We start from the raw sequence: 24872 nt of genomic DNA, 5'->3' as shown, positions 1-24872 counted from the left end.
CGGGGGTTGGGGGACTGTATAGATTGCCTTTTAAAATAGTGTGACTTCATAATAACGGAGATGGCTGCAAGATTGCTTCCTTACACTACTTCTCGGCCATCAGGGCTGAATAAAGGACCCGCCTCCGCCCTCTACTCCCGCTCTTCTCTGGCTGTCTCTTCCCCATCAAGTCATAAAGCGAGCGGGTTGGGCGAGAGGGCACAGCTCCAGGCAGAGAAGAGACGGGGTCACTTTCACAACTCCCAGGAATCGGCTTCAGAAAGGAACCATCTGCGACTCCCACGTTCCTTTCGAAGTTCTCCTTCAAAAGGAATTACAAAAAAAAAAAAAAAGCGATGGGGGTGGGGATCGGTAAGACACAGGGGTCCTCCCCCTGCTCTTTTCAATTACTTTCCCAATACTCTTTCAACACATTGAATTTACCTGCAGTGGTAACTGGGTCAGCAGGTAAATAGATTTGTATCTGTATATGTCGAAATGTGGCTCTCCTGGTGGATGAAAAGCAATTTTTTGTGAGCATATTCTAACCTAGGCGAAATTTCTAAGCACAATAGAGATTTTTATAGCGTGGGCGAGAAGAGTGCATTCCAGCGAAAGCAGGACACGTGATCCTTCCAACGGGTGAGATACAGTATTAGGAACTCGATTTTCTTTGTTCCAGCCTGAGCCTATGAGATGTTCAGCATCCTGGTTGCTTAAGTCTTCCTATAGAAGGAAAATAATAATAATAATAATAATAATAATAATAATAATAATAATAAAGTTGATCGGAGGCGAAATAGAGGGAAAATAAGCACAGGTAGACATGCGTGAACGGTTTGAAAGCTTCGCCTCTGCCTTTTATTACCGCCCACCCTTCACCCCCACCCCTTGCTCCAGCCAGCCCCCTATTTTAAAATGAGGCATTTCCTCTGGGAGACGGTGGAAAAGTTCTCCAGCCCCTGCACACGTGGGTTCTCCAGCACTTCAGAACCTGCTGTGATTCGCAACAGATTACACCACCTTCCCAGTCCAAGTGTCACGCCTCCGTCCAGGCTTCCTTGAATTGGCTTCCAGGAAGGACTCTAAGGGAACTACCACGAGGTGTTTTTTGTTTGTTTGTTTGTTGTTTTTTGTTTGTTTGTTTGTTTTTACAAAAGACAGTAAAGCAATGAAGTCTTTACTTTTTAGAAATCATTGATTGCACAGGGGGAAAAATGAACAAGTAGGGATGTAGGAATGAGTTTATGTTTCCTTAAGAGTCATATGGCTAAAGTATATTGGGGGTGTGTTTAGTGATTGAGTTTGGACTTCTGAGGTGTCTCAGGCCTGTGGAAAATGTCCTGAGGTCAGAATATTTATTAATTTAGTGGAGATATAACTTGTTTATGACCCAACATTTAGAGTTACCTGACTTGGAGATTTCTTATTTCATTTTCACTTAATGTTTTATAATCCATCTTAGTAGGCTAAAGTTTTTAAAAGGTGGTTTATTTATGTGTTATGCTGCATTGCATCATACTAATATGTAATGATAAGAAAAACAGTCAATTTTCATGATTTATTATGAGGTGAGAGTTCTTTATACATTTTTAAGAAAAAACTGACTATCCAAGAAAAAATGTGTACTTACCATGGCCAACACATAAATTCTTCATCACTTGTGTCTGCACATATGCAGCTTAGAATTAGAAACAACTTCATAAAGAAACCTGGTCCAGTTGCAGTAGCCATGTTTTATTCAGAATTTTAGTGCAGCTTTAGGCTGTCATTAACATTTTCCCAATTAAATTCTTATTCCACTTTCTTTTTTAAGCTTTTAATTTTTCTAATTCCCTTATAAAATACAGAACATAAGTTTAAAGTGTTTTTGTGCATCTGCATTTTTGTTTTCTTTGGATTTCAAAAAATCACGAAGATATAAATTAATATGAATGTTATTGCTTATGAAAGTAATAAACTATATTATCTATATGATGTTCATTCCAATGGTACTTGTAGATCTTTCTTATTTCAGCATATAGTACATGATTAAATATTTGATACAAAAACTTGTTCTTGTTAATCACAACTTTAAAACATTCGCTTTTTAGAACAGATAAAATATTGATGTTAGGTTTTAATTGATGTATCAAAATTACACTTATAGATACTAAAATTTTATTTGCTGAATGACTGTGGCCCCAATATAAGAAGGAATCACACATTCCATGAGATTATAACTTCATTGCTTACTCAGATTAACCGACTACACGAAGAGTAACCAATTATTGATGAATTATCATCTGAATTATTTATGGATTCTTATTACATTTTCTTTCTTCACATAAATTATTTTATAGTTTTTTGAAAAAATTATTTCAAACATATATGCTGTTGAACACAATAGTTATAATAGCCACACTATCACTGAAAGACATTATTTGGTGTATTTTGTTGTCTCTAATAACAGGTGACTGCTTTGCAGAGTATCATCCACATTCTTTTTTGGAGCCATGTAAATTTGCAAGATGACTTTAGGGGAATGTTAATTCAAATCTGTGACATATAACAGACTTTTAGTTTATGACAAGCCGAGTTACCATTAACTAATTTTTATTGCCACGGAAAGATATCATTGGAGATGACTCTAGGCTCTTTGGAGAATGTTGAAGTTTTCACTCTGAATTTCTTTAATTTAGCAGTCAACATCGGTCTTCAATAGAGAGTTTTCAATGTTTCCATATTAAGAAATAAAATTTTAATATAAAGATAGCAATTTAAACCTATAATGAAGCAAATTATGTTATATTCTGATGGAACAAAAAAGCAAATTATATAAGCTATTGTAATTAAATACCTAAATCAAAAGAAGGAGATTCATAGACAGGCTTCACATATGTTTTAAAAAACTTATTTGTGAATTGCCAATAAAAACTCAAAATGAAAAGTGGCACTATAAATCAACAATGTTTGAATGATGGTTGCCACAAATCAATAGTATTTTTTCTTTATGTGGCTTTTAACCATGTTATTTATGTGACTCAGGTTTGAATCATTAGAAATAATTACATTTTTATAGAAACAACTGTAGAGTATTACCCTGAGATAGTGAAAGAGGAGTAAGAAAAACTTAGGTATGTCTAGAAGTAATATGCAATCTTAGGTAATACATCTCTTTTAACAAGATAAAATAGAGGTGGCAATAATTACTATTTTATAACTGCAGGACATACCAAAGAAGACAAAGGGGTACATGAAATGTGGTTTGGAAATTTTAGAAGAGTGAAGTATAAACTTTTTTGTATAGATTAGTTTTTCTGTAGTAATGTGTGTGTGGGGTATGTGTGTGTGTGGTTCTGTTTAGTGATAGCATAGTATAATTATGTATATTATATAATGGTGTAATTAAAAGCATGCCATTTAAATAATCAAATATGTCTATTTCCTATCTCAAAAAAAGTGAATATGCTTAGAAATCCATGAACATCACTTGTCATACTGCCTCCCCTACCATAGTACCTGAACTGTAATCATAATTATAATAAGTTACTGCTTGCTAAACTCCTACCATGAGTCATGTGCTTTACTTCAAAATAATCCTATAGGAAGCATGATTCTCACTGTTTTGAAGATTAGAAAACTGAAACTCAAAGACAACAAGTGGCAAATCCATGCCACGTGGAAAGTGATGGGCCAAGATTTAAGCCCAGATTTGGCCCCTGTTCATTTTTCCCCATTCTGTGCTCTCTTCTTCATGGCATAAATTGAAGTTCGGTAAATAACTGAAATCTGTAGATTATGGAAGTTTTTCCTGGTGTACAAAGAAAGATTAAGATTTTGAACCAGCTTTTGAAAGCTGTATATTTGGTGATAATACACCCTATTATTTTTGGACTATTATTTAATGTAGGTATAGAAAATACTGTTGCTTATTATCTTGGAATAATTCATTCACAACAGAAATTTAATAATCTAGTAGAATCTGTCATATAAAAGTACATTATGGAAGTTTTCAATAAAGCAAATTTTGAGTCAATAGCTGTCATGTCTATTTTGAAACTATGATGATGCACTTGATAATTAAACCCCTGGGGAGGCATCATATATGCTAATTAAATTATTATTCATAATAGAAACATTATCATTTGTCATTCAAAGACATGGGAAAAATATTAAATACATTAATAACCCAAAGGATTTCCCATGTACACTCATTCTCATTTTATTGTTCATCGCTTAATGAACTACTTAAAATCTCTATACAAAATATTATTTTACTTCAATACACGTGAAAGGAATAGTAGTTGTCAGGGATGAAGCATTGAAATGTTTATTAACATTGACATGATGTGTTTAAATATTTTAACAATGGAGCAGTTGTTTACATTGTTTAAAGAATTCATTTATAGGCTTCTTAAAGATGCAGTTTCTTCAGTTGTGCCAGGATATTTTTGCTGTACATGAAGTTCAGTAAGGTTGAAAGCATACTTAACACAAGGGGATAGGTATGCCCAAGGTAGTATCATAACAAATGGCTTAAGTTAAAAACAATGGAACTCTAGGATACTTGTGTGTATGGCGGGGTGGGTCAGATGAGGGAGATATTTAAATGTTGTAGTACTCAAGAGGTAAAGTAGTATGAGAACAAGTGAGAAGCTATTGATTTCAATTATAGAAAAGAGGTAGCTGACCTTAAAACAAAACAATAGCATAAATACTATCATTATCATCATGAAATTTTCATAGGTAAAAAGAAATGGTATTGTGAAAAGCAGAAAAACAGAGCTAACAGAGGAGAATATGGGACAAACAATTGGAAAAGAGCTGTTAGACAAGTCACTGAGAAACTACAGGATTTTATGTTATTATATTGAAAAAGATAAGAATACTCTGGTGTAGTGGCAAAATACTTTATAGATGCTTGGCTGTATTGTCAATTTATTCAATAATGGAAGGAAAGGTAAGAAATGAACTTTATTAAGATAGTGCCTAAGTATTATGAAGACATTTGTTGCACTAAAAAGGTAGGTAATGGACACAAAGCTAAAATATGCCAGCTGAACTTAAAGAATTAATGTGTCACAGACGGTGTAACTAAAACAATTAAAAATTGCAAATAATAGACTTACAAATACTAACTACTTAAGTGTTCTGCATCAAAAGTATTCATCATTGTAGTTCTTACCATCAGTAGGCATCTTACAGAACCATGTTGGATGGAAATATACCTTGGACCACATATTTTGAGCACTCATAAAATTAAATAGTTACTATCCGGTGTTATTCTGATCAGTGTAATTCAAGACATGAAAAAAATTTCTTCCCTATATCAAGTGTGATTAATTTATTAAGACAATTATAAAAGCTATTGTAATTAAATCAAATACCTAGTTAAACTTAGAGTGAGTGTTAAATATTAGTGAAGTCCTTAGGCTAATATCGTATTGTTGAACGCTGGGCACACCACACACATACACATACAGCTGTAATTGTTCTATTTCACAACACATATGCACACACAAACATAGCTGTAATCTTACTATTTCAGGAGTTTATAACACTTCAGAGCTGGAAAGGAATTTAGAGGGTCTCATTTTGTAAAAAGAAGAAACTGAGGCCCCACTAAGTATACTTTCTTGCTGAGGGTCATCCAACTGTTAATGGGAGAAATAGCAATAAAATCAGGTCTTGTAGCTCCCACTGTCTGCCAGTAAAACCACACCCTTGGAACTACTGGGTTCTCTTACACCCGAGCAAAGTAGAAGAGAGAAAGGAACCTTAATTCAATAGATCCAATTAATATAGCTAGCCAATTTGATGACACTATCCAAAAAGCATTTCTTTTTCATTGAATTTTTGGCCTAAATTTCAATCTGAGTTTAATTTTTGGTCTTAATTATGCCCTGAGTTTTTATTTGGCTTAAGCATTTTGGACAATTGCCTTATCCTCTACTTTGACTTGACTGTCTAGGCAGACTCCTATGCTATAAATTTAACATCTGTTAAGTATTCTATTTTTAAAATATCTTTATTTAAGAAATGTGGAATTAATTTTCACTAACATTGAAGCACTCTAAATTTGGATACTATATCCTTTCTTAAAACATTAAAATTAAAATGTTCTTTTTAAATCATTGATCTTTTTAGGATAATGCCAGCTAAATGAATGTTGGATGATGAAGAAATGTTCAATTCATTTTAAATAAATAAATCATCTTCTAAATTTGCTAATTTTATTAGGGGTCAACCAATGAGTTTTCTCACCAAAAAACAAGGAGGACTTTAAGTGCTGTTAGGGCTTTCTATAAACTATTACTTCAAATATGAATTAGGAAACCATTCTAATCAGGAAAATAAAATACAATACAGTTGGAATTTGTAAAACAGACTCATTTCTGAGAAGTTTTTTGCATTATTAAGTTACATTTTGGGCTGGGTGACTGTAATCCAGCACTTTGGGAGGTTGAGGTGGGATGATTGCTTGAGTCCAGGAGTGTGAGACCAACTTGGGCAATATAGTGAGATGTTGTATCTACTTTTTTTTTTTTTTTTAAGTAGCCAAGAGTGGTGGTGCTCACCTGTAGTCCCACCTACTCAGGAGGCTGAGGTGGGAAGATTGCTTTAGCTTAGGAGGCAGAGGTTGCAGTGAGTTGAGATCACACTACTGTACTCCAGGCTGGGTGACAGAGTGACACTCTGAAAAAAAAAAAAGTTACTTTGGAAGGTCCTTTAAAATAGTAAGATCCTTCCTTCTTCTAAATATCTGGTTAAACATCTGTTATGACTTAGTTCTTCTGTTACAAGACAAATTTTAAATAAACGTTTCATTTATATTTTTTCTAATGCTAAAATTCTTAGTCCACCATATCTAGAAGCTTTGATTACAGGTAAATTTAAGGCAAGATGTTTTATAACCCACCAGCAAACCATATTAGCAATGATTATAAAGCATTTTTGAAATTATGGTATAAAGCTCTTAAAATATGTATTTGGGTTGTAAACAATGAAATGTAGAAATATTTACAAAGAAAAGTTTTGATTAAACAAGATATCTACATACCTACACAGTCCCATCTAATAACCCTTTTTAAAAGACATAACTCCTTATTAAGGAAATAATGTTTTAAGTTGAAGAAACACCAGATGACTAAATTAATGCATCACATATCAGCACATTAGCTATGCTTTTCATTTGTAAAATGGTTCTTATTCATGCCAGCTTTCAGTGTACTGTTCAGAGGCTCGTGGGTGTGATGGAACAGAACATATTTCTGCATCTGTGAATGTAATCCCACACACCATTTTACATGACAAAATCTGAACGTCCTAAGTCTAGGTGTTAACAGTAATACAAGATGTCAACCTCTCCCAGTCCAGGGTTCAAATTATTCCAAAATAATACCTGTTTTATCTTTTGCACTATCTAATTTTATTTAATGAGCGGTTATTTACACATGTAATATAAGGAGGATGGACGTTTTTTGTTTGTTTACTCGCTTTTTCTGCCTCATCATATCTAAGGTTTGCTTCCCGCAGACAAAAAGCAAGCCACTGAAACTCAAACACAGTAGACATCAATGTGGGACGTGAACACAGGGGGCTGGATACAAAGATGATGTGCTTTTGTACTTTGGTACAAGAAGAAACTACTAGAACTGTTATGCATGTTTAAGTTCCATATAAAAATCATAGATAAACTTACCCATAATTTATATAAAGGAATATGTTGTTAATCTCCTTCCCCCTCTTCCCTAGTAGAATTTCTGTGTATAATCATGTGTGAAAAATAGATAGAAATGCATGAAAATCTGATGGTAGTTTCTTTTGCTGCGCAGAAGCTCTTTAGTTTAATTAGATCCCATTTGTCAATTGTGGCTTTTGTTGCCATTGCTTTTGGTGTTTCAGACATGAAGTCCTTGCCCATGCCTATGTCCTGAATGGTAATGCCTAGGTTTTCTTCTAGGGTTTTTATGGTTTTAGGTCTAACATTTAAGTCTTTAATCCATCTTGAATTAATTTTTGTATAAGGTGTAAGGAAGGGATCCAGTTTCAGCTTTCTACATATGGCTAGCCAGTTTTCCCAGCACCATTTATTAAATAGGGAATCCTTTCCCCATTGCTTGCTTTTCTCAGGTTTGTCAAAGATCAGATAGTTGTAGATATGCAGTGTTATTTCTGAGGGCTCTGTTCTGTTCCATTGATCTATATCTCTATTTTGGTACCAATGCCATGCTGTTTTGGTTACTGTAGCCTTGTAGTATAGTTTGAAGTCAGGTAGCATGATGCCTCCAGCTTTGTTCTTTTGGCTTAGGATTGACTTGGTGATGCGGGCTCTTTTTTGGTTCCATATGAACTTTAAAGTCGTTTTTTCCAATTCTGTGAAGAAAGTCATTGGTAGCTTGATGGGGATGGCATTGAATCTATAAATTACCTTGGGCAGTATGGCCATTTTCATGATATTGATTCTTCCTACCCTACAAAATGGGAGAAAATTTTCGCAACCTACTCATCTGACAAAGGGCTAATATCCAGAATCTACAATGAACTCAAACAGATTTACAAGAAAAAAGCAAACAACCCCATCAAAAAGTGGGCGAAGGACACGAACAGACACTTCTCAAAAGAAGACATTTATGCAGCCAAAAAACACATGAAAAAATGCTCACCATCACTGGCCATCAGAGAAATGCAAATCAAAACCACAATGAGATACCATCTCACACCAGTTAGAATGGCAATCATTCAAAAGTCAGGAAACAACAGGTGCTGGAGAGGATGTGGAGAAATAAGAACACTTTTACACTGTTGGTGGGACCGTAAACTAGTTCAACCCTTGTGGAAGTCAGTGTGGCGATTCCTCACGGAGCTAGAACTAGAAATACCATTTGACCGAGCCATTCCATTACTGGGTATATACCCAAAGGACTATAAATCATGCTGCTATAAAGACACATGCACACGTATGTTTATTGCGGCACTATTCACAATAGCAAAGACTTGGAACCAACCCAAATGTCCAACAATGATAGACTGGATTAAGAAAATGTGGCGCATATACACCATGGAATACTATGCGGCCATAAAAAATAATGAGTTCATGTCCTTTGTAGGGACATGGATGAATTTGGAAATCATCATTCTCAGTAAACTATCACAAGAACAAAAAACCAGACACCGCATATTCTCAGTCATAGGTGTGAACTGAACAATGAGAACACATGGACACAGGAAGGGGAACATCACACTCTGGGGACTGTTGTGGGGTGGGGGGAGGGAGGAGGGATAGCTTTAGGAGATATACCTAATGCTAAATGACGAGTTAATGGGTGCAGCACACCAGCATGGCACATGTATACATATGTAACCTGCAAATTGTGCACATGTACCCTAAAACTTAAAGTATAATAATAATAAAAGAAAATAAAATAAAAAGAAATGCATGGAAAAAAAATTGTATTTTAGTCCTGGTAATATGGATGAATACTTCCTTGTTTTAAATGCCACTTAATGGTTTTAATATTATTGCTTAACAATGGAAAAAATAGCATATTTTAGTTTAGAAGATAGAAACTTTATTGGGTGTCAAGAGTTATAATTTAATGAATCAACATAATAAAATGTAATGTGATAGCTTCTAGTATTTATATTAAAAAGGAAGGTAACAAAAAAACCCTAAAATGTTTACTTGGGTTTTGTATTCTCTTTTTCTGGATGTGAGTCAAGTGAGAAATTTACCCTCACACTGAGTAAAGATCACCGTTAATTTGAATATGAATATAGTTTAATGAAACTTCAGAATCCCTTGGTTACATTCTCCACATATCTTTTTTAAAAAATAAAAAAGGTTAAACCTTTAAATTGTGTGATTTGTGTGATCACACAAAGGTCACTTTATATTGGTATTTTTAGGATACTTCAATATATGGACCATTCATTCATTCCCAGCATCATTGTTTAAATAATTATTTAAATGACTGTTTCCCAAACCAGTACATATGTGGAGACTCACTGGATATTTTACCCCAAGCAAACTAGCTCACAGCCTGGTGCAGAAAAAGATGCATGTTGTGTGAATGAATGTTTCAATGAATGAATCGTTCCACTTATTCTTCTGAATGCCTCTAAATGACTCTTGTAGCCATTAGCACGGTTTCCCTCAATTCCTTCTTCTCCTCCTTTCTGAGAACATCATAGGATTGTGCTTCCCAGCCATAGCCATATGAATTGCTAAGGTAAGGAGTGTCTCTTTTGAATAGAAGCTTTTTTTTTTTTTTTTTTTTTTTTTGGGTAGAGCCAGCATCTTCCCATGTTGCCCATGCTGGTCTCAAACTCCTAGGCTGAAGCAGCCCTCCTGCCTTCGCCTCCCAAAGTGTTGGGCTTACAGGTGTGAGCCACTGCACCTGGCCTGAATAGAAGTGTTTATGACCCAGTGCACTGCTTGCTCTTTCCCTAATATAGTAATTGTGGAAGCACATGTCATGATAGAGCCTCCATCATCCTGGTCCATGAACAATTACACTAAATGCAGTCCTCCTGTCACATAGGTATTTGACATGTGGTGTGAGAAAGAAATAAAGCATTGATATGTTGGGATTTGGGGAGTTGTTTGTTAATAGAGAATAACCTACTCTTCCCTCCTTCTCAAATTTATTGAGTTTCAAAGACAAAGGGTAAGTGAAATCCTATTCTATTAAAAGTAGAATCCTAATTTCCAGTTTACAGTGTCACAACTACAGAAATAAGTATGCTACTAATTTGGATCGTAATATTAAAATATATTACATTTTATGACTGGTTAAAAATATAATTTTTAACAAAGCTATTATTTAATACATAAAGATATTATTTAAAAGATAAAAACATCAACCTATTTGAGAAAATTTTATAAGTCTTAAGCACTTTGACTTTCTCAGTTGGTAATTTTGTGCACAAGCATATTTTAATACACCAGAAGTCTAAGAACTAAGCTACTGTTCTTGTACAACTCAGGGATAGCTCCTCCAATTTGTAAACAAATCAAAGAAACTAGGGTGCAATATATTTTTTCATTCTGTATATTGTTAGGAGAACTTTTATAATAAAAATCTACCATATCTACTGGAATCTGCAACTTTTTCAGTGTAATAAATTTTACTAAGTTCTTGCCTGCCTGCATTCATTCATTCTAAATATTTACTGTGTGCCAGGCCTTGTGCTAGACACGGTTGAGTACAAACCTGGTCTCTGATTTCATGGAGTTTACAGTCTAATGGTATAGACAGACCTTAAATAAATAATAATTCTAGGGATATATAATTACAAATTATGATAAAAGCTAAGAAGAAAAAGACCAAGGTACTTAGAGTGAATATTTTGAAGTTCTGAGAAGAAGTAGCATCTTTGATGAACTGCTATTTAAATAAAACCTCAAGATGATAGAAGTTAGCCAGACAAAGAAAGAAGACAGGAATATTCTAGTCAGGGCAAATGGCAAATGCAAAAACTTTAAATCAGAAGAGGATAGTACATTGGAGGGCAATGTGATTGGCAGGAGGTCAATGTGACTGGATATGGGGAGCACAGGGAGACTGGCACATTATGAGGCAGACATGAGCCAGACATCCAAGGACTTACTGACCAGGTTAAGAATTTAAGTTGTTTATCCTACATTCTGTGCAAAGTCATTAAGCATTTATGAACACAAAAGTGGTGTGAATTGATTGACATTTTTAAATGATTACTTGGGCTGCTATGTTTACATAGCTTCTACTTAGATGAAGGTGAGAGTGGAAATAGGGATTCATGAATTAGGAGATGTTTACAGTGAGTTGGACAATAAATTATCTTGGGCTAGAATTTTGGTAGTGGAAATGGAAAGAGATAGATGAAAGTGAAATAAGCTTTGTAGAAGGTATTGGATTCACTGCTGAATTGATAGTAGTGAGGGCTAACAAAAGAAAGTGTGGTATCAAAGATTATTCCAAGATTTCTGGCATGAGAAACTGGATACATATAGGTACAATTTGTTGACTGGAGAATCTGGAGAGGGAACTAATTTATTCATGTATAACTAGAACATTGACAGAATGAAGGAAACTGAATAACGCTGACATATTGAAGAAGCATCAACTTGTAAACACTTATTCCTATATAAAATTACTGGAAATGAATTGAATACTTCTATAGGGAAAAGTAATTAAAGCCTCTTTTTAAGAAAAAAGTTTTTAAATATATGAAAATTGGGTATGCATTAGAGTGACTCACCTTATATTGCTATCTTGGCTTTGTTTTAATTATTTTTTTGGCATGAAAAGAAAATACTAATTTCTTCCATCTTTACTCACTGTGCTTTACAGTTTGGAAGGGCAATTTACTCCTGGTCCTTTTATACTTGGATTCCTAAGATGAGTAGAAGAGTGTAAACCATTGATAGTGTTTGTTTTAAGCCACCCATCTCAAGCACTTCCTTAGCCTCTTGCAGCACTGTTGCTACCAAGGGATCCATGCTGTGGGATTCTCTGGGCAAGGTTACACCCATTTGCAATTTGTCCCATATGTGGTACCTTTTCCTGGAGCTCTTCATCTTCAAATTTTTTTTCACTGCTGAGTTCTGTCATTTAAGACATGCCGTAAATTGTTGCCCAGAGGGTGTACAAATAAGTAGAATGAGAATCCTTTGCTCATGGATACATAATCTAGGAATGTATTTAGCTGAAAATAAAAGAAGTATTAATGATTAGTAGCTTAACTAAGATACTTATTTTACCCTTTCTTCCAGTTAGCTTTTGCAGTGCTAATTATAATCTCAAAATATCTCGGTGGCTTACACCACAAACATTCATTTCTCCCCTACAGACCTGTGGAACAGCAGCAGCTCCACTCAGCTCTCTTTACCCAATCTTCTCACTCCAGGATCCAAGCTGAGGGAGCAGCCTTCATCTCAGATGTGCTGTTTTCCTGGTAGAGGACAGGAGCAAGAGGCCAAACTGGCCGACTGAAGTTCAATGAAAGCTTCTGCTCACACATAGCATATTTTAGGTCCATTTGCAGTCCTTTGGCCAAAACAAGTCACATAACCAAGCCTGGCATGGCAAGGGAACAAATGGTTAAGCATCCATCTGGTATAAGTGGCTCAGTGATGTCATCAGGAACTCCAAGTCATTCCAAATCTTTATCTATTTCTTTGGTAGTAGTTTAGCATTTATACTTTGAAAGACAGTTTTTTCCTTCTTAACATAACTGCCTCTGAGTGGACTGGCACCAAAGGAATGGCAGTAATGGATATCCACCAACTGTTGAGTTCCCTAGGTCTCTTCCTTGGCTCTTGTATCCTGGCCAGCATGCAAGTCTGTTTAATGCAGTTGTACTTATGAATATGTTTTGATTTTTTTCTGCTTTGATTAGCTTGAAATGTATTTTACAAATTTCTCAAGTAAATTACTTTTTCCCTATTTTCCTAAGTTATAAGACATTTGGGGAAAAATAACATTCATATTAAAATTTAGATATTAATCTAAATATCTAATATCTAAACAAATCAGTTTTAGTTTGGTTAAACAGTTTCTTTCAAGCACTGACGTTTAGTTATAAAATAAAATTTTATTTTTTTATAATATCTGGAGGATTTATGGAGCATTTTATATTTTAGGAATGGACATACTTAAGAATTTTTGAGATAACTATCAATTCATAAAGCCTTAAATTCCCTTTCATATTCAAAACCTTATATATTTTAATTTTGCTCAGATCTACTGTATCTGTGTGTGAGGGAAGGGAAAGAGGAAAGATAAAACGAGAGAGTTAAGACTAAATTTGTGGCAGAGTTCTGTTTACTTATGCTACTTTTACAAATAAATTTTTTGTTTTGTTAATAAATGGAATCACTAAAATATGAAATATAATCTAATTAATTAAATTCTTCAGAAGTAAATAGATTAGATTATTTATGTTGCTACTTCCTTAGGTGTTCTTGGGAAATTAGTTGGACTCCTACTTTCAAGGGTAACACAGTCACCACTAGGTCAGTGGTTTTCAACATTTTTATATATATATATAAAATATATATTATATATAATATATATTATAATACATATTATATATATTATAATACATATTATATATATTATAATACATATTATATATATTATAATATATATTATATATATTTATAACATTTTTATAATTGGGGACTGCTTTTATCCAGTAAAATATTACAAAGAACTCCAGTACGTAAAACAGAGACAAGTAAGACTGCTGTGTTTAAAATGACTGTGTTTTATGTTCAAGAATTATTATGCCAATGTATAATTATTTTATAATTTCTCACTTCCTCTTTTAACAGAAAAACAACTTACCCCCAATTGGGGAAATGATATAAAATATAGGCATTATTTGTTATTTTCAGCTACAGATTTGTCAACAAACTTGGGGTTGAGCAAAGTCATTTGAATTGTTTTATGGGTACAAATAGGGCTGCATTGCACTATCTCTCAGTTTTTTTCTTTGATTGACAAAGGGTGATATTATCCACACAAAGACTTTCTGAGGGGTTCATTTCATCACACCAATTATCAGTATGTATGCAAGGCCTCTCCAAGACAGAAAGGTATTTGGGACTGCCAGTTCTGCCTCTTAATGAATATCTTCTGTGCCCAGCTAAATAAGCAAAACGGCAGAGAAAAACACAACTCTAGGGTAATCTGCAGCAGATGAAAAGACTTACTCATTTTGATGAATATGGCTCATTAGGATGGCTGGTTTTGTACTTGTCAATGCTTGGAATCGCTTACTTCTCTCATCCTAAATATCCAGTTGACATCGGCTATAGTTTTGTGAAAGTGAACTCCAGGCTGATCAGCAAAAAATTAGTTTCAGAGGCAAAGGTGGAAAGAATTATTATTTCCTTAAAATTTATTTCTCTGTTATCCCATTAGACAAAAATATTTGAGGTTATTTTGGGGGTCTTCTATTCTAGAAGACTTAGAAGTTTTACTACTCTTTGTTGCCTAACCTCCGTTATTCCCTTGCCATCTGCTGCCCTGGCCTTCAAAATTTTATTTTATCAAATGTCTCTCAAAATTGTGTTTTGCCAACAGCTGTGGTTTAGTAGCATGCATAGTTGAATTTCAGTAATACCAAAGATATGGATTTAAATTTGTTTTCGGTTACTTTTTAGCTAGGTGACCTCAGAAAAGTTATTTTAATTCTCTACATCATAACTTATCCTAAAAGTGAACATAATACCCATCTCACATAAATATTGTGAAGATTAAGTAATTTTAATTAGGAAAAGCAATCTAACACACTATTACCGTAATAATTCTTTAGAAATAATACTTTAGATATACGAATTGAATCATCTTACCCCTTCCCCAGTTAAAACAATTTATTGCTTTGCAATTTCTTTTGAGATAAAGACAAAAATTAATATGTTTTCTTATGAGGCATAGGAAAACACATGGATTCCTGTAAGTCTAGCTATTATCTACACTCCAGCTTCACTTCCTCAGTGTCCACAAATGTGAGTGTTCTTTCAGACTAGAAAAGGCCTTGTTTCCTACCACCTCAGGCCCTTTGCCTGTGTTGTTCTCATTAACTTCTCTTTTTACCTGGTTAACTCCTATTTTATCTTCCAATTTCAACTCAGTGATCACTTCCTAGAGGAAGCCTCTACTATCATCTTCTCTTTTGGCACTGTACATATAGCAAAATGTTATACAAAATGTTCCATCCATGTTCATTGATTGTAAACTGCTAGACTGATACACAGTTATATCTTCCTGATATTTTGAAATGCTTTCTCTCAAACATTTACAAAACTACTTCAAAATGAATTTGTATTCAAATGGAATAAAAGGAGAAGAAATGAGTTAATATTTATTGGGGGTCTACTATTATTTGAGGAACTCATCTAGGCATAATATATATACTTTTCTTTATGTAATCCTCACCATATTTACTCTGTGAGCAAATATGATTTTTTAACAAAAGAATGAAAATATGTAATCATTAAAGATCTTTGTGCCAATTCAAGGAGCAAAAGGGAAGCATAAACAATTTATAGACTAAAAAAGTACCTTTCTCTTTTGTTGAAGAGATAGAGGAATCCAGGAAAGTTTTGTTACATCAGAAAAATTCTGTGTTGTAGAATATTCTAATCTTTCCAAAGATGCCTTTACCATTTGCATAGATCAGGCTAGATGAAATGCAAAGCTTCTAAAAAGTTGATAAATAGTATATAACTTGCACATAGTGTAATATATTTACAAATTGTGTCATTATGAAAATAATTCCCATCATGTGTATAAGTATCTATGATACCAATACTAATTTGCAACATAAACACAAAAAGAGATACTTTGAAAGAGTCTGCAGATGTCAAGAATAAGTTGTGAGCTATCACAGTAAACATTTCTTGGAAGTACAACATGTGATAAAACACTTGCATCCTGTTAAATGAAGGCCACGGACCCTGTCAGAATGACACAGACAGCCACCAGTGAGTTCAGAAAGAACTACATAAACTATTACCAAGAAATATATCCTTGTAAGACTTTTAATTAGCAAACTGTTTCATTGTTTATCTTAAACATTGCACAAGAGACTGCTTTTGCTTCTTTTATGTCATAGACAAAATCAGCTACTAAAAATCTGGCTTATAAAAATGATTCTTAAAATGAAGAGACTATAAATTTCTGTAAATCTGTAAAGAATTGAGATTTACTGTAGACTTAAATCTACTGTTGTTAAATAGTGAAAGTACCAAGAGCTAGTCTGATACTCAACCAGCTTTACTACCTCCAGATGTTAGAGGATAAGTCAAAATACTGAAATAAAATTAATTTAAATTTTTGTCAATTTAAAATACTGACCTACTTAAAAGACTTCTTTCCTTGTCCTTCCTTCCCTATGTGTAAGAACTTAAATATTATTGTAATTGGTCTCTCTGACTTTAGTTTCTGTCACCATCTGTCAGACTAATCTTTGTAAATGCCTTCTTTGTAGAATTAATTTTCCTTTTAGAAGATCCCCAATAGTTTCCCCTCGACTTAAAAAAATTCTCATTTTGGCGGGGGATGGGGCAGGGACAGATGACTTTATTGATGGTACATGGCAAAATGGGGCTCCCTAAGCCTCTTCCAGTCTTCAGGGTGTCTGGCATGAAAACTGTGAGTTGGGGAGATTTTCAATGTGGTGGGGGACTGGATGCAGCAGGGACTCGCCAGCAGCTGAGGGCCTCTCTGTTTTTCTGGGATCCTAGGGGGAGAATTCAGTGAGGTACTGCATACCATTTACTTAAAATTATTCCAGTAACTCTTGATAACTGTTATTTATTATTATCATAATTGAAGAATGAAATAAATCTTTCAGCTAAGTAGACATCAGTGTCGATTTTGAAAACTGAACTGTTGATGTAAAAAAGGCATTTTACCAAAGTTTATTCTAGGCATTTTGAGTGTTATTTAAGGCTGTAATATTTGCGCCTTAATTCTTTAAAATACTACCCTTTGTTGATTATTTAGCATCAAAAGCTGAGATTCTAAGAAATTCCATTTATTGTTAAACTTTGGATTTTCTATTTTCCGAATTCTGAGGAACGATATAGAATTCAAGTGACTCTAGTAACTCCCAAAATGTTCTTGCTGTTTCACATTTATATCTAAATAATGACATTTGTAGAGGTTTTTTCTGGCATTCAGTATACTTACCTGAAGAAATATGTTGTACATGTTTGCATATCTAGATATCTGTTGTGCCCTTGGAATATTTGTAAGTATGCAAGTAGTAAAATGTGGTATAATATAACAGAGTGTTTTTCTGATTGATAGGAAATGGCTTCCTTCTTAAATCCCTTCTCTTTGTCTTCATATTACTTACGCATCCAAACTTAAAATATTCTACTTCTTTCTTCCCTTATGAGCATATGCTTTTTCTTCTAATTTTATGATCTCCAATTTCTAAATAGTTTTCATTTTCCTCTTCTCTCATTATACCCACAACAGTTCCCCAGTTCAGGACTCTTTAATGTCTCCTGTGCCTGATTCCAGTGGGCCCTGAGTGGACCTCACTGATCCCTCACTTCCTTTGGACTTTTCTTCCTTCAGTCTCACCTCTGTGGGGTCCTCCCATCTTGAGATTTTGTGAAATACAGGCCTATATAGGACATTTCTCCTGATTAAACCATCACTGACTCCTTGTGCCCCAGCTGTTTGATGTGGATAACATATTCACACAGTTGTTCTGCTCTCACCCTCTGATAAGGTTTGGCTCTGTGTCCCCGACCACATCTCATCTCAAATTGTAATCTCCACGTGTTGAGGGAGGGATCTGATGGAAGGTAATTGGATTGTGGGGGTGGTTTCCCCCATGCTGTTCTTGTGATAGTGAGGGAGAGCCATGATAGTTCTTGTGATAGTTCTTGGAAAAGCTGATGGTTTTAAAAGTGTTTGGAAGTTTCCCTATTATTATCTCTCTCTCCTGCTGCCATGTAAGACGTGCCTTGCTTCCCCTTCACCTGTCTCCATGATTGTAAGTTTCCTGAGGCCTCCCAGCCATGTGGAACTGTGAGTCAATTAAACCCTTTTCTTTATAAATTACCCAGTCTCAGGTATCTTTATAGCAGTGTTAGAATGGACTAATACACCCTCCTATGTGCATTTGATATTCTGGCCACACTGAGCTATCAGGAGCTCTAAAAATATACCCTGTCTTGCCCAAGCCTTATTATTTGCTAGAAATACTGAAAAATTCCTTCTATTCATTCCTTAGGTTGTAGTTCCAAATGTCATTTTCTCCATGAAGGCTTTCTATACCTTCTGCCTCCTTCCATCCCAGGGAAAGTTAGTGGTTTTTTTCCCTCTGTGTTTTGAAAGTGATTTACATACATTTCTACTGTAAGACTGACCATGTTATATTTTAATTGTTGATGTGTCTCTTTTTCAGTAAGATGACCATTATTTTATCAGAAATGGCATCTTATTTTTTTTGCATACCTAGCTCTTAACATACATTATCTATTCAGTAAATATTTATTTGAAGAATAAATGAATAGCAAAAAAAGAATAAACCAGACGTGAAATTAATGACTAACCTATAGACACATCATACTTTATCAGGCATAATGTGATCAGGCCTATATTCTAAATTATATGAAATAATATATTAAGCATGTAGTTTTGTAAATTGAATAGATAAATATAAAATAAAACAAATGCAATATAGTGGATAAAGTATGAGCTTTGACATTGTAAAACCTAAATATGGATTCTAACCATGCCAAGTAATAGTGAGGAAATTTGAAACAGGCTGTATAATTTTTGTAAGCCTTGTTTCTTTCATCTGTATGAAGAAAAATTATTAATATCTATCTCACCATTTGGTCATAAGAATCAAATGAGATAAATGAATGGAAATATTTTCTAAACTATTAAAGTCTAGAGGTTTTTAATTTATAGTTTAGTAGGTTTAAATTTATAGTCACTGTCACAAATTCTGATGTGACAAAATATAGCTTTAAAAAATCTATAACTGATATCAAGGTATTTCACAAGGCCTAATTTCTGTACTTGTTAGATTTCTGTTTCCTTGACAAACTTATCAAGTTGCTTCATGTCTGAGACAGTATGTTCTTCTTTCCTTCTTCCCTATGCAGTTGGTGCTGCTGCTCCTGCTGGGGTCTGTGTGTGTGTGTGTGTGTGTGTGTGCGCGCGCATGTGATGTAATATACATGTAATATACATTTTTAGTTCAATTTGTTCATATCAATATCTAAGGTTTCTGAGAACTTTTTGTGTTACCACTTCATAAAAAGGGTGTGTGTGTGTGTGTGTGTGTGTGTATGTCTGTGTGTGTGTGAGAGAGAGAGACATGCTGTGGGAGGGGTACTTATTCCCTGTGCCATCCTCTTCCTCTGCTGTCTCTGGCCTCTGCTGAGGTGTCCAACCACTGGATCAACTGACCTCACTGAAACTGTCCTTAAAATTTCCGTACATCTGCCAGGACTACTAATCACTCAGGTATCTATATTTTATGTTCTTATCTGAACTCTCCATCCTTTCAAATCCTTCCACCCTTTCAGCACTTCATGCTCACATCAGAAACATTTAGCTCAGACACGTTCATGTCTCACTAGGGTATGAAGAATCCAATCGGGAGTGAGTCCCCTGGCCCATGTATGTAGAGATCTCCCTTAGTCTCTAAATGGACACTTTGTTGCTCAGACCAATTGTAAATCTGAGATGTTCTTAGAGGTTTGTAGACTTCCAGGGTTGTATTTTGGGAAGAGAAGCACAAACTTGAAAAGGGATGCTATTAAAACTATTAATATTTGGATGTTTCTGCCATACCCACCCTGAACTTTTAATCCTAGTGATGGGCCCCTTATTAGGCACCCACTAGGATTCACACTATAGTTTGGCTTACTTTGAATCATTCTCTTTTTCTAGATGGTGAAACACTTGTTTCCCTTGGGGTGGGAAATCAGATACTACATCAACCACTCTTTTGTAGTCTGTGGCTAATAATCACAATCTATGCCTATTTCTCCTAGCTTGATACATAATGTCCAGCTTTTGAAATTTCAAGAAAAATCTCTCAGCAAGTGTTTGGCTTTCTGACTATTATGTCAGAGAATGACATTAAACACTCTATTTTGAAATTCAAGCCTGGGCAATAGCTTCTTTGTCCTCGGCTATATTTATCCTCTCCTTCTGCAATGAAAGCCACTGCCTCCACAGTTGTAAGGAAGAAAATGTAGGAAAAAATATTATCCATGAAATATCTACAAATATTTTCTGTTCATAATATCATTAGTATAATCATCTGCAATTTGAAGATTCCACTGTTTCTTTAAGCTACTGATAATATCCTAAAATTTCCCCAAAATATAGGTAACAAATTTCATTGTTCTGTGTGGTATAGTTCCAACTAGATTATAAGCTAAAGTCAGGAGGCATGGTTAAGTTTCCTGATCTATAAACTGGGGCTAATAATGTCTATATCATCAAGTTATTCAGTATTAAATGTGATATAGCACGTGGTAGGTGCTCAAACAAGTTAACATCTTAATCTTACTTTCATGGTGTTATGTTGTATTCCTCCAAAGTACTTAAAAGAATTAGTTGGCAACCAGGATCAGCAAAATCTAATAATATTAACAATAAATGCAACAGCTCACAATTATATCCTGTGCTAAGTAAGACCTACTGTACTCCAAAAATGGTCCGCAACAATGGGGATTGGAAAGCCTCTTCCACAAATCACTACCATGACAAGTGAAACATATATAACAGAGACTGTAGCATCACATAAAAATAGCTTTTCATGTCTTTGGGGCATTTAGAAAGTAGTAGGTTTCTAACTGGTGTGTCCAGCTAATCCCAATGCCAGCCATAGGCTAATTGCATCTGCCTATATTGTATTGTTAGGCTCTTTTAGATAGTCTCTGGTTCCAGCCAGTTCTTTAGTCCAGGCTTGATATCAAATATGAGCTTTAGACATAAAAAATTCATACAGGAAGTAATCTTTGTAGAAATTTAGCCTCTCTGAGTTCTTTAATCTCACAGAGAGGTAAGGATTGAGAAATAATTAATGTTGAAAAAAGTTTAAAAAATATAAAACATGCTATAAAATGTCAGAGACAAGTATTATTATTACTATTATTGAGAAGCAATTGTTAGAAAGTATAACTGTTTTTTAAATATAGAATACCTTAGCTACACATAAAGTTTAATTTTCGATAAAGATGATGATGAATTGAAATTGGAAAAATTAATTCTAAAAAATCCTATTAAAACATTGATCATTGATTTTGGATTACATACCAGAGGAATACCCTGTGCCAAGCCAATTATAGGAGTTTGCTTGCTGTATCTCTTGAAACTTTTCAAAGATTTCCTGACAATAAGCAGGCAGAAACAAAAACGTGACAATCAATGCCAAACAAACATGAGATGTTCAGTTACTGTGGAAGACCTTCCACAGAATATACATTTTAGTTCAATTTGTTCATATCAGTATCTAAAGTGTCTGAGAATTTTTTTGGGTTGCCACTTCATAAAAAGGGTGGGAATAAGAAGCTATTTGACAGAACAGTGGTTTCCTCATAGATGTCAAGAGGAAAAATCTCTCTGCCCTGCAAACATACATCACACATACTTCGAAGGAAGGCCATATGGTCCTCAAATAATCTCCCTATAGAAAATTGTAGTAAAACCGATGGCTTCCGTGATGGATTTACTATAAGGGCATTTATAAACCTGGTCCTTAGTGTTTTCACAACTCTATGGTTCCACAGTTTTACATAATCCAATATCACCAAGGTAAATATTTTTATTTTTCTATATTATCTGGAAATTCACCAGAAATCTAATATGTGATTCAGGATTGATGATCAGGTGAGTACTTACCTATCCATTTCTTCATCCAATCAGAATAAACAAGAATCAGATGAAGCAAGGAGTGGCCTTTTTTTATTCTTATTAATGAGTCATTAGCAAGCTTATCACATCCATCTGCAGACGCTCTCTTCAAGGTTGGTCTACTGTTTTACCTCAGTAATACAAAAACTCCCTCCCCCATTACATTTCTTCTTTTATTTCCTCTTTTTTAATTCTTTTTGCCTTGTATACATTTATTCAAAAATATATTAATCTAATTAAGTTCCCTATGTGCAAGGCACTATGTCCAGTGTTGAGGAAGGAATTGATCTCTAGTCTCATTCACCTTATAGTCTACAGGAGAATAAAGGCAATTACATTACTTTGTGCTGCTTGCTATAGGGTAGCATAAGTAAACAGAACTCTGCCATAAATTTAGTCCTAACTCTCTCGTTTTATCTTTCCTCTTTCCCCTCCCTCACACACATATACACATACCACCCACAACACATGTACTGTATCTCTTTAGTTTGTAAAAAGGTGCAGACATTCCATTTAAATAAAAATTTTAAATGAAATTAAATTTTTACGTAAAGTCTGCTGATTCAAAAGAACATAAGAACATTGCCTAAAATGGATCTGCCTCTCAAATTCAGGCAGATTGTATTGTAATTCAGACAAACAAAATAATTAGAAAAGAAAGAGTGAGTGCATATATTTTTTTTACTCGAAAAAAGCTGACTTTTTAGAAACACTTGAATATTTTCATAACTTTTAAGCTTTAAGTCGTTACATTAAAAGTACCTAATGCTAGCCAAACTCTATTGTAAATGTTCCATCTAGCTGGCGAAGATCGCCTGATTTGAGTGCAGGACTGAATTTATGGCTGTTTTCTTTCTGTTAAGATTTTGGCTGAAGCATAGCTGAGCATTTAGGGGAAATTGTGGAAATTTAAGAACGTATCATAGGAGTAGAAATGCTAAGCCTCTCACTTTTATATCTAGCGATAACAGCTAATATTTTCATTTACCAGATATAATTCAGTATATGCCTGACACATACAAGTACTTAAGCTTCACAACATATCTGGGAAAAAGAAAAATTTATATTCCCAGTTTTACAAATAAGGAACGTGTGGATGAGTGCTTGGGGAAGATGAGTAATTTTCCCCAGGTCTTAAAAGGCAAAGCTAGGATCCAAACCTGGGAATCCTGACACTTGAATGCTACCTTCTAATATCTAAAAGTTTTTAGCATTTTTTCTTTTTACATAAATATTTTAAACACACCCACACAATGCAAGTTTAATTCTCATATATTGTAAAAGTTCAAATATAGCTGATCCTGGCCATGCATCTCACTTCTAAACAAATGTTTCTAATTAATATTTGTTTAATTCTGTATATAGGTTTTTCAGAGAATCAGTTCCAGAGAATTAAATTTGTTTGAATTTGTAGTGTATAGCATGGAAGACAGGCTAAGTAATGAAACATAAAAAAGAACATTTTAAAACTTGAATTATTAAGAAATCTCATTATTAGAATTTAATTAAGAAATTAAAAAGTCATATTCTATTATAAGCAAATTCGTGAACAATAAAGTAAGGTCATGAACAACCTACAGTAGAATCCAAACGTATTTAGTAATAACAAAACAATATTTGGACATGTAACACAAGCTTTGTATTGTTTTTTATTGTTTTTATAGTTTTGCTTTTAGAACCAATCACAAATTGTTGAAGGGATATTTCAAATTTATTCCTCAGCAAATAGGAGATATTGATTTTCAAAAATATACTGACAGTTTAAGGTGTCAGCAAAAGATTTGGGTGTGTGAGATATACTATAAAATACATAAGTATTCTCATATGATTCTCATTTTTTTCTTAACCTTAATATCCTCTTGTTTTTAAATGCTCTGTTTTTGTAACACCAAATTGCAACAATAAGGAAATGTTTAAAACTTACAAAACACAGCAGTTTTCATTTCTCATGTAGTCTTCTTTTATTTGCCTTTTAGGTGTACATATTTACAGTTGAAATCAGAGACTGGGCATGATTTTCATCTTTTGTCATTTAAACAATAATTTGTGAGCTGGATATTCAGAACACAGGTTTTGCAGTCAGGTAAACCCGATCTGAGTCTGAATCTATGTTCTGTTATTTCCCATCTGTGGAAGCAGAGGCTGGGAACTTCTTACAACCATGAATACACACAATTGACCTTAACTCCCTTAACACAATCTATCCCTAGGCAATATCTCCTGAGTCTTTGCCACTCATAAGCTGAGAGACCTTGGGAAGTTTTCTTAATTTTCTGCAGGTATTTTTTTTTCCTTTTGAAATGGAGATGACAATTCATATTGTGGTATATTGAGATGGATGGATAAAATAGAGTGTCTAATATATTGAACTCAATAATTGGTAGGAGTTATTAAAATATTAATTTTTACTGTCCGTATAACATTCAATGAAGTTGACATACTACATACCCATCTAGTCTAAACAGATATACACAGACATTTTCCCCATTATTAGTAATTACCAAATTACATCTT

General features: G+C 34.2%; 1 protein-coding gene across 12 annotated transcripts in view; it reads left to right on the top strand.

Moving 5' to 3' along the window:
* Positions 1-24872, top strand: part of LRRC7 (leucine rich repeat containing 7) — a 577334-nt gene that overhangs the window by 3057 nt on the left and 549405 nt on the right. The gene's annotated exons all lie outside the window — the stretch shown is intronic.

This window comes from Pan paniscus, chromosome 1 (genome assembly GCF_029289425.2).
Source record: "Pan paniscus chromosome 1, NHGRI_mPanPan1-v2.0_pri, whole genome shotgun sequence".
NCBI classification, from domain to species: Eukaryota; Metazoa; Chordata; class Mammalia; order Primates; family Hominidae; genus Pan; species Pan paniscus.
Note: the sequence above shows the minus strand (reverse complement) of the source record. Positions and strands in the feature narration are given on the sequence as shown.